The sequence below is a fragment of the Scardinius erythrophthalmus genome (genome assembly GCF_964197995.2).
Source record: "Scardinius erythrophthalmus genome assembly, chromosome: 14".
Taxonomy (NCBI): domain Eukaryota; kingdom Metazoa; phylum Chordata; class Actinopteri; order Cypriniformes; family Leuciscidae; genus Scardinius; species Scardinius erythrophthalmus.
The window spans coordinates 28,754,541-28,767,908 of NC_138234.1; the positions used below are offsets into that span (position 1 = coordinate 28,754,541).

The 13,368-nt window shown below is 36.8% G+C and overlaps 1 protein-coding gene across 2 annotated transcripts in view; it reads left to right on the plus strand.

Moving 5' to 3' along the window:
• Positions 1-7,183: 7,183 nt before the first annotated feature.
• The window catches only part of abi3bpb (ABI family, member 3 (NESH) binding protein b), a 54,905-nt gene continuing 48,720 nt past the window's right edge, over positions 7,184-13,368 (plus strand). The window contains exon 1 of one of the 2 annotated variants that reach the window (XM_081385582.1): positions 7,184-7,523. The gene's annotated coding sequence lies outside the window, so the exon portion shown is untranslated. The remainder of the gene's footprint in view (positions 7,524-13,368) is intronic. The other variant, XM_081385584.1, reaches the window with a different exon arrangement.

Sequence of the window (13,368 nt, forward strand, 5' to 3'; positions counted from 1 at the left end):
TCCTCATCCTTCATGAAAACCGTAAGTAACTCAGCTGTTGTGTGATTCTGGAAAAATGGCAGGCCTTATGTTGCTGATCCGAGCCCTCACTCAGTACTGGCCCTGCCGGCAATTGCCTCCAGCGGATGAAATGCAAGAAATGTTACTCGGACCTCCAAAACCACAACACGTTTACAGTTAGCCCCCATCCAAGAACCGACTCCCCCTGTGAACCATTACAGCAGAGCCATGGAAACGCATGCACAACACCGGCCGGGAGTGTCTGAGAAGTGGCAGCGTTTCAAATCATGCGCCTCTAAAAGTGGATAGTGACATCAAATCGGCGTGTGGGAAAGAGGAATATTCACCACAGCAACTGGACGGGTGAATCATTCATTTATGTAGCGTGGAAATGTCACGGGGTGTAAGGCGAAGCTGACTCATCACACCCTTAGCGCTAGGATTAGTAACCACATTCCCTCGGCTGTTTATTTGTAAAACTTGGAGATGTTTGGGCTTCCCGTTTGTTGATTGATGTGCATTGTGCACACGTCTGAATCTTGACTTGCAGAAGTTAAGGTCGTGAATGCTGAGTTTGCACAGCTGAGGATACAATGAAATCCTTGAAGGAAGACTTGCTTTTGGGGCCAGCAATCAAAACCTGGCTGCATATGTGATTGATCCGTTGTCACTTTGCACAATCGTGGACAGATGTGTTTGCAGTGCGCATCCCATGCTTTGATTATCATGTGGAGATGGATGCGTGACGGATGGATCTCAGTGGGAGTCTCTGGAAAGTTTGGGAAAAGCCTGTTCAGAATGCTGACGGCATGTGGTGCTGAAAGACGATTTTTAATGCACAGGTGAATGATGTATCTTTCTTGCATCCTATCCATCCTGATTTCTCCGTGCTCTGCTGAGACTGCAACCCAGCCGTTAATCTGATTTAACCATCACTGCAACCGGAGATTTTCAACCGCAACTATCAATTATTTGGTGGATTTGTGCAAAAGTGTTTTAAGAAAAGTGTATGAAGATAATAAAACTCGTTGGAAAAAGCATTTGACATTTTTATCACTAGACCAAACTGTCCATGTATATGCATTGCATTATATTTTATTCATTATTAGTAGCCTATGTAAAAAAAAAAAAAAGGTTTAATTCATTATATGCATTAAACCATTCCTGCCACTGGGGGGCTCTGTATTTACACAGTTTAATATGTGAATGACATTTATGGCACTAGCAGCCAAACTGGATAATCAGTTGCACTAATTTTCACATGCTGGGCACTCAACACTCTTAAGTACAACAAAAGCACAGAAACCTCAGTCCAGATTTGCCCATAAGATGATGACTGTGCCTGATTGTTTGTTTATCCGTGTAGTTACTCAGAGACGGGTCTCCACTCGGCCTGTTTTAGGGAGCAGTCATTTCATGCAGGTGTTTTTATTGTATGGAAGCAATTAACTCCAAGTACAGTTGCTTAGTATTTGGCACGCAAGGAACAAAGAGTTATACAGACAGACGGATGGATGGATGGATGAACAAAACTAGTGTAGCTTTTGCAAAGAGCTACTTGCTCAGCAATTGTATTTTTTATCATTTTTTTGCAAGCTGAAGCAATCCATCAGGCGCTTTCTTCTCAAATGTGGCGTTAGGAATTGTGATTCATTTTAGTGATTTGGTTTGTAGGTTCATATACTGTAGAAATTGATTCACAGATAATCTAAACCCAGCCCATTCTTTTTAAAAACCATTTATTTAAATGCAGCGGTTTGTCATTACAAGTTATATAATTGTGTGATTTCTTTCAATTTCATGCTGTCAATAATAATTTATTATTATAATGAATTAAGTCATATTTTTTGTCATATCTAATTCCAGAATGAAACTGTCTCATCTAAGGCCAGTTGTTAAAAAGTAATCTGATCGGATTTCGGCTATCGGATTGGATCAAATCTTGAAAACGGGTTGTTCATAAGAAAAAACAGGATTCTGAAATCAGATTAGATCACAAAATCCAATCCTGGTTTTGATCTGGATCAAATCATCAGTTTGTGTTGTTAAAAATATTTTAGTAAGATTGGGATAACTTTGATACAGAAAAATCAGGATTATACTGGTCCCAGCAGAAAGATGGATTTCAGGAACGAAAATGTATCAAAACTGGTCAAAATTAGTTCTAAAATTTGCTCTTGATTAGTTCAACTGTTGAAGTAATAAATTAGAAGCAGACATTAGGCTAGTTCTTGAGCCTTTTTGTAGCCTACAGTAAAGTAAAAAAATAGATTTTGGCGCCATAAAATAATCCCCAAACAGCTGTAAATATAGAAAAAAAAAAATTATATTTAATTTAAAGAGTTTTTTATCACTGTTTGTAAACTGCATTGGCACAATCATAAAAGATGAACCAGTCAAAAGTTATTTGCGAGCGAATGCAAAGTTTCTCGGGTGAAAGCTATGCGAAACTTTTCTGAGAACGCAAAAACATTGAAAAAAAAATGTTTTCCATCCCATATTTTTTTCATCACTATGTCCCTTTAGGGGCTCCGTGGAGCACTATTAAAGGAACACTCCGACTTTTTGAGACTTTAGCTTATTCACAGTATCCCCCAGAGTTAGATAAGTCCATACATACCTTTTTCATTTCTGTGCGTTCTGTAAGTGTTATTTGATGCACCCACCGCTAGCCTAGCTTAGCACAAAGACTGGATGTAAATGGATAAGGTAGCATACTAATCCCAATAAGTGACAAAATAATGCAAACATTTTCCTATTTACATGTTGTGATCTGTATAGTCACAGCGTGTACAAATAACAAGGCTATATGAGACAGAGACCATTTTAATCGTATAAATACTGGGAACTATATTCTCACTAGGCGTAGGAGCACAGCTACTTGGGCGGAGTGATTAGCGCAGCACACAAGACGCCCTGTTGATGGTTCCATAAACAAAGTAGCCACTCCGCCCAAGTAGCTGTGTTATTGGGATTAGTATGCTACCTTATCCATTTACATCCAGTCTTTGTGCTAAGCTAGGCTAGCGGTGGGTGCGTCAAATAACACTTACAGAACGCACAGAAATGAAAAAGGTATGTATGGACTTATCTAACTCTGGGGGATACTGTGAATAAGCTAAAGTCCCAAAAAGTCGGAGTGTTCCTTTAATCCAGATTTGGTAATCGAAAAAAGCGTGTATCTGGATCAGGGTGATACAATCTAATTCGCTTTAAAAAATAAAATAAAAAAATGCACAAAACCAAGATGGATTACCTGATCCTTGATAGCAAAAACAAATTAAAAAAAAAACTTTTTGGACAACTGGCCCCAGATATCTATACATTTATAAAGATATTATCCACTTATATAGGCTAATTCCAATTTAAGATACAGCTATTATTATTACATTATGGCTTTAATGGTTAGAAGATAGATGGAGGTTGTACGAAAGGACAGACAGACAGATATGAAAATGACCATATGGGGGGAAGTCCATAGAGACATCTAGCCAAAAAGGGAAGAAAAAGAAAGAAACATGGAAACGCATGAAAAAAAAATGTACATATTTTCAGTGTGTGATACTAAGCAGAGTTACAGTGTCGGATCAGAGACCGATGCACAGAGCCAGACAGCAGCACGTGGCTGGACTATTTCTCTCGTTCCCCTCTCACGTGCCCGTGAAGAATCAAAGCTATGAGCCAGTTTATTGGCCGAACGGATCCAGCAAGCAAATGACATGCAGACTTCCCTCCTCAAGGCCTTGGACTGGCCCAAGTATTGTGTGTGCTAGATATAAAGCTCTATGATTTGGAAAGGTACCATATCCATCATTCAGTGCAGACATGTTTGTAGTCTCATGCAAATATGTGTTTGTGTGCACTGTGCCAACATGAGTGCGCAATCGTCGAGCTCACGTTTGTTTGTATGAGCGCTTTAACCTGCTGTTGACATGTTGCGCTCCATCTGTCAAGGAACCGGAGAGCAAGTGTTGATGAAAGACTACAAAAACATCTTTCTGTCTCTCAACCCTGCTGAAAGATGCTGTTTCGACGCCAGTCACCTTCGCATCAGCCCCTGACCAACACCACATCACAATTAATTTACCAAGAAGCGAGCAAATGATGGAACATATTCGTCAACACGGAAAAACTTACACAATCGCCGAGCTGAAAAACACCCCGGTGGGATTTCTTGTGTTACCGGCCACACAATACAGTAGAGAAAGGGTTTGAATGCATCGCTCAAAGAGAAGGATGTTTTGAAGACCCGTCGGGACGTTTCCTGTCAGTGTGGATTGTTCCGAAAGGCCTGCAGAACCTCCTCTGAGAAGTTTAAAAAACAACACATCAAGATCAAATGACTGCATAATTGTAACAATGTTGAATGAAGATAAGTGACAGAGATTTACCCGTTTTTTTATTGTCGGAAAATTGGTTTAGTCACAGTAGAATGTTGATATAAATACAGCAGAGCCCAGGCTAATGAGAAAATAATGTGCGCGCAGCTACAGTAAGCTAGAGCAGATCTTATGAGAAGGCCTTGAAGTCGTTTAACGGACAAATCGCACAAAGTCGCACCAGCGATCAGTCTGCGGTAACAGCGGAGGCTGGGATCCAAGCGGGAACGCTTTTTCCACCCTGGTACTCATTAGATCCCAGAGCGATTTGTGTCAAGACTGTTTGGAAAGAATCCATTGTGATGGATGCACGCATGTTGATAAATGCAAATGTTCAACTGTTATACTAGCTGAAATAAAGCAGGTGGGTCGTTGACATGACAATATATTATTTTATTCAAAAAAACAATAAAATGCAATCCATATACAGTTTGACTTGAATACACCTTTTCTATAAGTGTGTTTTATTACATTTCTGACACCCCCCACCCCCAGAAACATAAAAAAAAATGAAAGTTGATACAACTCATTTTTCTTTTAAATTATTATATTATATTATATATATATATTATTAATAATAATAATTTTTTTGGGCTAAATCAAAGTCATGTGGTGAAACCAGCATGCAGAAAATAAAAATGGACGTGATATCACAATGACAATATCATAGCCCTCATGACTGTCTCTCTTTAAATACCCAGACAGCAACATAGTGTCGGCCCAGATCCGGGCCACATCTGGTACATGTGGATTCAGTGTGTACCAGATGTGGGCCGGATCTGGGCCAGCTATTAGTTTCTCATATATAGAACCACTTAAGTATTCCCATCATGGTATCATCTTATGGATTTAGTTCAAATTAATATTGTTTTAATTCATTTTTAATTTTAATTAGATTTTATGAATTAAAGTATTATATTTCTCCTTTTAACTTTTTGGGCATAAAGGGTTCTTTAAAATTTAGTCAAGCACCATTGAGTTTATATAGAACCCCATTGAACCTTTGTATACGTAAATTATGATTTACAGTATTTTTTAAAAAACAAAACAAAAACTTGAAAAAGTGGCTATATTTTGGCATCATTCATGTTCCACATGTGGGATGAGTTACGAGTTTTAAGAATTTTAATACTTAGGATTTTAGAATTTTAATATAAATTATTAATAAAAACTATAAAGCATTACCAGTAATTGCTTTTCCAGATCTGGATGCTTTAGGAATCTAAATACCAGGATGTCCAACTTTAGAATGGCTGAAACCCGTCGTCTCATTTAATTTGTCAGGTTTCTTCTCTTACTGAGAGAAATTTTTAGCATTTAAGCATGTCCCTCTGAGGGACTGGAGCTGAGGTGTAAAGCTGCCAACTTCAGTAACATAATGATACCTCCGAATGGCTCCAATTGCAACCATCAGCTTGCAAGTGTATAAGAGCTTTTGCTTGGGAAAACACACACAATCGCACACCTCTGGACTGAATCTGGTCATCGCATTGCCAAAGCAGGTGAATGTGTTTGAAAGCGATTAAATGTGAAGTCTGGAATTTCCCTCCGTGGGGGTAGAGGGAAATTATGGGATGGGGAAGCCAGTAATGGACCAAAACAACAAGAGAAACAGTATAGGGAAGGACTCGGAGAGGTTGATTCATTCAGGGGCTTTTAGTTTGTGAAATCTCATTAACTTCTTCACATTTGTTGAAGTTTTTCTTAGTGTCTCTCATTGCACTGCATTTTGTGTGTGTGGCAAATTTGAGCCAGACTGACCATCCTCTCATCATTATCCATATCATTATATTGTTCAACACTAAACAATGACGCTGTTTCTTTTGAGAGCTGTTTTACAGTACTGTGTTTGCATCATTGAATCATTAGTTTCCTGTTTATCACTGTAAAGCTGCTTTGAACACAACAATCTCTATTGTATAAATCACTATATAAATAAAGGCGACTTGACTCTTTTCATGAATACAAAAATCCTTAAAATGGCCATACATACAAAAAAATCCATACATACATAAATGCATTTTTAAATGTGGAATAACATAATCTAATATTTCATATATAGGCTACTATTAATATAACGTAATATGTAATATTAATAAAGTCAGTAACAATAGGGTCCAATGTACTGTGTTAAGATGAGGAAATTTTCCATACATTTTTCACAGGTGTTTTTCTTGTATTTTGAATGATTCATTGTATTGTGTTGGGTTTTAGTTTTAAAATGTCTGTAAAATTAGCACTTTTTTTTCTACAGATTTGCGCAGTATAATATAATAGCCTACTATTTATAAAAAGAAATAATGATAACTATTAACTATAAAACAATAATTGTATTTATTATTATTATTATTATTATTAACATACAAATAAAACCATTTGGCTTTTTTTTAAATATTATATAATTATATTTTATCTAATATCTAGGCCTATTTTTGTGTTATTCTCACTTTTATTAGTTATGCAGTTTTTATTATAGGCCTACAGGAAATAACATAATAAAATAAAAATCATAACTTTTAATTATTCAACAAAACAATGACAACTAAGAGAAATAAAGCTCACTACTTAATAGCTAACATTTATGGCTTCTTTATGTCTTTTTCCCGCGTATTCTGTTGTGTTGTTCTAGTTTCGTGACATAAAAAAGGAGCTTATTGCACTATTTTGAACGATTTTTAGCAAAGCAGTGTGTCAAATACTCTTGGACCTGCATCCACTACAGAGAATGAACAGAAAACACAGTCCAACAGCGAACAAAAGGAAGCATAATAAATCATAACTAGTCAGACCCGAGACGTACGTGCGCTGAAGTGTCGCTTTTCTCACATTTTTTCCTAACATGTCTTTCACGACAGGCGCTTTGATTCGCTCTTCTCTAAACCTGCTGTTTTATCTCAGTGTGAGTTTTACCCTGAGGCTCATGCGTTTAGTGAGTCTCAGTTTCGCATTTCAGTCGTCAACTTTCCGGGCTCCACTGCCCTCCAGAACCAGAGTTCAAAGCACAACATCAGCCTGAGCTCGGCGATATCTCGATAAGAGCACAACTAATAGAAACCACACGGCATGGCGGCTCAATGACCAGCGATGTTTTGAAGCAGCTGGCAACGTCGCGTTTGTACTACTACGACCCTCTACCCAGATAAGGTAACAGAACAGCCTCTAAAACTGCCTTCCAGAGCAAATGTTTATTTCCATAGTGATTACATTTCCATACACAGATGGAAAGTTTGTTTCAACGTATTTAACCAACCCTCAGCTGGGTTGTATCAAATGTGTGAAAAACATGATCCCCTCAGTCAAAACGAGACGGCTTTCGGCTTTCCAGCACGATTTCCTGATTGATTCTGGAAGGAAGCCGGGTTAAATATATATATTTTTTATTGTCTTTTTTTTTGTTTTGGTCTAAGTGGTGGACAGCATGTTCTATTGGTGTGGAAAAAGCCTTCTTTCTCTCAGACTTCCATGTTTGGCCATCCGCACTAATCTGTTAACGATCGTTTAAGTAAGCGCTTTCTATTAATGAGCAGTGAATATTAATGCTTATAGTTACTCTAAACATTCAGAGGTGCTTTAACAACAGTGTGACATAGTTTAATGTAGCCTAGTACTGATGGTGGCTGCAAAGGCAAGAGAGCTTTTTGGAAAGCAGTGATGTCAGTGCTAAGTTTGAACTGCGCTTTAAAGCTTGGGCTTAGTTTCAAAGTGAATACTAGTGTTGGAAATCGAGAACAATTTTTATTCAGAACTGGTTCCATGTTTTATTTTTAATCCTGGAAACGAATTATTTTCACGACGTTTGGTTATGTTAATGGATCCGCAGATGTGGATAAAACAGAAATGAAATGGGCCTTGTTTACCCCTTATGGTGCTTTTGCGCGATCGGATCACAATTAGACGAGGGAGACACATTCCCGTTTACACCTGGTTTTTAGGCTTTAGGCTTTTTCAGATCTTTCGATTAGGACTGAAAGATTAATCGCAATAAAACCACACGCGATTCGGCAAAGGCTGCGATTATTTTATGCGCAGCATGTCAGTGGAGTGCGGCTGATTGGTAGTAAATACTGCCCCATTTGAACGCCAGAAGGCGCTCTCATGCAAACACGATCCGAATGGGTGACATTTGCTTGTTGTAACTCTTAAAAATTAAACTTAATTTTTTTATTTTTTTCAACACTGAATCTAATACTCAAATATTTACCTATTCAAAATGTGTATTGGTCAATCTCAGGCTACTTTATGTAATTTTTTACAAGGTTTCTAAGCAGAAGATGGATGCATGTTTTCACAGTCCTGTTACCGAAACTCATGTGACATTTAAAAAGCATGTTTAAAAGCATGTCAATTATTCCTTTGTTTTCCCCACAAGAAAGTGTTTATTTTAAAGATATTGTTGGTTATATGTTCAAATAACTGATATTTGTGACAAAAAAATCACTATATTAAGGCAAAGTGTATTTTAATAAAAAACACAGCCATTTTTTTCATTTTAAAGAAGGCCGAAGCCTCAAGTTTATAATTTTTTTTTATAATTTAATTTATTAAACAATTGTATAAATGATGGACCAAACAAAACTGATAAAAAAAGTGGTTTAACTTTATTTTTTTAGAAAATAAATAAATAATAGTAACAGGACTGAACACTTGGTAACAGGAATGAACTATTTCATAACAGGAATGAGGAACAGGTAACAGGAATGAGTGTCCATATGTGTGTGCACGAGAGAGAGTGTACATGACTGTGTGTGCATTAGATTTCTATGTTGAAGTGATGTACTATATGCTAGTAGTACTTCACAGCAAATGAGGTGGAAAGAGAAATAATATTTACAGTATTAAATCATCAAAACACAGGACTCTACTCACTCCTGTTACGTTAACTCACTCCTGTTATTTTTTCATGTAAGTAACAGGACTGAAAGTAACAGGATTGAGTTTTTAAGCAAAAAGTTCTCAAATACATGACATATGGCCACATAGCATACATGCTAATAGCATGAGGACACTGAGCAAATTCTAGTAACTTAACAAAAGTTAATATCTTTAAAATAAACAAATACATTCTAAGAAATTATTTAGGTAACAGGATAGTATGTTGAGATTGACCTTCTCAGTCATAGTTACAATTTCATCAAATATACAGAAATTAAAATAAGAGGACTAACTTATGATCTTCCCATTGCCTTTAGAAGATCAAGATGATGCAACTTCCTGTTGAAAATGTGTCTTGTGGAATATTCCAAGTTTTTCAGAGGGGGGGATGTGTAAGGGTAACAGGACTGAGTGAAAACCCGGGGACATGACTAAAATGTGTATTTTATCTAAAATATTAGATAAAATATTTTTTTCTCATAAAAATAAACAAATATTTTAAATACATTGGATATTAAGTCATACAACAATCCCCAAAACTTAAGATTTCTGAAGGATTTTAATCATTATATTTCATGGCAAATTTTAGAGACAGAGAGTGGGGACATGCAGAAAATGCTATTTTTTTGTGTTCTATGTAGTTTTTATTAATGTTTTTAATTATAAATTTTATAATTTGTAGTTAGCTTAATATGCAGGACATTTTGCTTAATAATAAAATGTATTTTAGAGTTAATTTTCATGCAATTTTTTACATATGATGTTCTGGGGACATAAATGTCACCCATTCGGTGGAATGGCTCATAAATATGCCCCGCCACAGAAGTACAATAATGCGCATAATTCCAGGAAATCCCTATCGCTGTAGCTGAATAAACAGAAGATTGAAACGCTTTGATTAAACATGACTTATAAATACACGACTGTCTTATTCTGTGTAAGAAGGCACATCATCTCACAGAAGGAGGAGCTCAACTGTCGTTATGAAGTGAGTTTGGAGTAAATGCATGTTATTAAATGTTGTCTGTTGTTGGACAAGAGGTTCATTAATGCTTCTCATATTTTGGAAAGATGTTTGACGCGTGTTGCTTTTTCAAATGCACGTTATAAGTGACTCAAAGTCATGCTTTCAGATGGAGCAGCGTTTACAGAGCCGTACATCGCGTTAAGCCATCTCGTTTGCGATAAGCCATCTCGATTTAAGTGCGATTACATGTAATGTGCGATTAATCGTTCAGCCCTACTTTCGATCTAATGGATGATATAAGCTCATGCAATTTACATATGAATGCAACTGGAGACGATGGGAGAACACATAGAGAGCATCAGCTTTCGTTTCTGCTCTGATAACCTCAAGACCAGCCGAACGCCGTGAATGTGTGTTAGAAATCAGGAATGGTGAGAGAACATTGTGCTTGGTACATTTTTAAAGTTAAAGTTAAAGTTTAAAGTACATTTACACAAATAAAGTTAATCATTTGAATTGGTTTATTGATTCATTAGCCTGCTAACTGAATCGTTTGGAATGGTTCCTGAGTCCTTACAGCAAGTAATTTGAGTCACGTCCAATTAGAAATACAGTATATAAATAGCATACAGTATCTACGTTATGTTAATGTAAGGCTTAAATCAGCGTAAATACTGTGTGAATCTTTTCTTTTAGAGGAACTGAATTAATTAATTTTCTTCAAAATCGTATAGTTCTATGGGTTTCCAACAACGTGAGTGAATATTTTATTTTGGGGTATTTTTTTTTTTTTTTATAAATATAAAGAGTAAGATCATATTTTATTTTGATAGTACATTTTAGACATTCTACTAACTATAAATAATTTTGCATCTACATGTCAACTAACTCTCATTAGAGAAGGCCTATTAGTAGACTGTCTGCTTAATTCCACAGACTATACATAACTTTACAAGTACATGTCAACTTATTCTACTAATCATAACCATAACCCCATCATAACAGTCTACTAATACTAGTTAGTTGACATGAAGTTGGAAATTAATGAGAGCTATTTGGCATGTAGTTAGGTGACCTTCAGAAAATTAATGATTGGTATTTTACATAAAAGCAAAAATATGTTATCAAGATTAGCATTTGTAGTATAAGGACCAATTATGAGGTGGAATGCTTTCTCTAAATCGTTTAGGAACTAGAATCGTTAAGTGGAATATGAAGAATCGGAAGCAAATTTAAACAAAAATCCCCATCTGGTTTAGCATTTGGCTTACTTAAGTTATAATCAATTAGTATAATGAATTATGGCCAATCAAAACTCCTCTAAAACTTGTTTGGATCTGTTTTGTTTTGTCTTTCCACTCCACCAGTACTCTATTTGGCCTGTGACAGATTTTGGCTCTGGTCGGTCTCCATTGCAACATCCAAAACATCCTATTTAGATTTTTTTTTTCTTTGAAGGACGCACGTGGGCCACACCTAATTGAACTCTGCTTCCTGTGGAAAGAAGCACTTGAGAGGTCTCCACTTTTTCCCCTTCTCTCGCACTCTCGTTTTCCTACACTCCATTGCAGAATCCCACCTCTGTCCACGTGAGGAGACTGTTTACGAACTGTTGTGACACCCACAACTTTCTTGAAGGACAGCATAGAACTGTCTATTGGAAAACAAAAGTGTACGACGAGACCAAAGCAACAGGAGGAACTCAATCGAAGTTTGAAAATCAATGGCCTCTTGAATCCAACCAAAGCTCCTTAGAGTTAGAATATTCCCAAACTGTTTCCTTAACTGCACTTAACTGCTTTTTAATGGTTCATATTTGAAGAAAATTCCTTATGAGACTTCGATCACACTGACTGATGTGTGCTATAAGTATCTGTGCAGATAACATTTCCACTGGACGGGTGCCTGTGGAAAAGACGGTGCGGCGTGGCAATGGGGGCCTGCAAAAGCAATGTTTCGCTCTACATGCTGTGTGCGTTTGTTCTATGTTCCTTGGCTTCCAGTATCCCTGATTGGAGGGCAGCCGAAAGTCCAGCATCCGTCCAAACATTTTAAGAAGATCTAAAGCATGCCATCATGCTGGCAGCTTTATGAAAGCTATTTATCTGTATCTGACGCATATGTAGTAAGACATGCTGCTGTAAACGCCATAACTAAAATAACAGCGTCGTTCAGAGGAAAAAGGATGACGATAATGTAAATGACAGCTGTTATGCAGACATATACTCAATGTTTTGTTAAATTATGTAATGTGTTGCCATTATGAGCTCATGGTTTCAGCATTACGTAAGTGACAGTATCAAGGTCGATGAGAAATAAGAGTCCACGTAAAAAAAAAAAGAGCAATCGTTTAAATTTTCTATAAACGTGATGTATTCTCAAATATATACTATTTTTATTAATTTCGGATGGTTTTGTATGGTTTATTTTTAATGGCTCTAAAAATGTCATGTGGTGTAACTATCAGGTAAAGCGTAATCAAAAATTACAGAATCGTAGAGGGCCCTTATTATGGATTTTTGAAAATTACCTTTCATGTAGTGTGTAACATAGTTATTAGTGAATGAAAACATCCTGCAAAGTTTTAAATCTGAAAGTGCACCGTATATAAAGTTATAGTCTTTCAAAAGTAAGAGTCGACTCTGAGTCAATGAAATGAATTGTTTTTCAAACGAGTCATAAGCCGTTTCGTTGTGACGTCAAGATGAAACATTAGCATATTGTCTCCGCCCATTTATTGCGCACACAGACACCAGGGAAAACTTGAACCTCAAACCAACAGCTGATTCCTGTGGATGCTGAACAGCATCATGTCAAGAAGACGCTGTGCTCTACAATGTGAAGGTAAAGCCCTTTTTTTTCCACTGCCCAAGGACGAGCATGTGAAGAATCAGTGGTTAAAATTCATCTTTAACACGATACCACAGCAGTATAATCCTAAACTTTTGCTGTGTTCCCTTTATTTTACTGACGACTGCTTCTTAAATCTCGGAGTTCAATGCAGGATTCGCAAACCGCTAGCTCTTGAAAGATGGTGTTCAAAATAATTAGTTTTGAGTTTTATATTGTGTAGGTCTCCTGCTAACTGGCTAACTCACGTTATCACTGTCTTACTGAAAACTTCTACTAATCAGTTGTGGACCACTATTA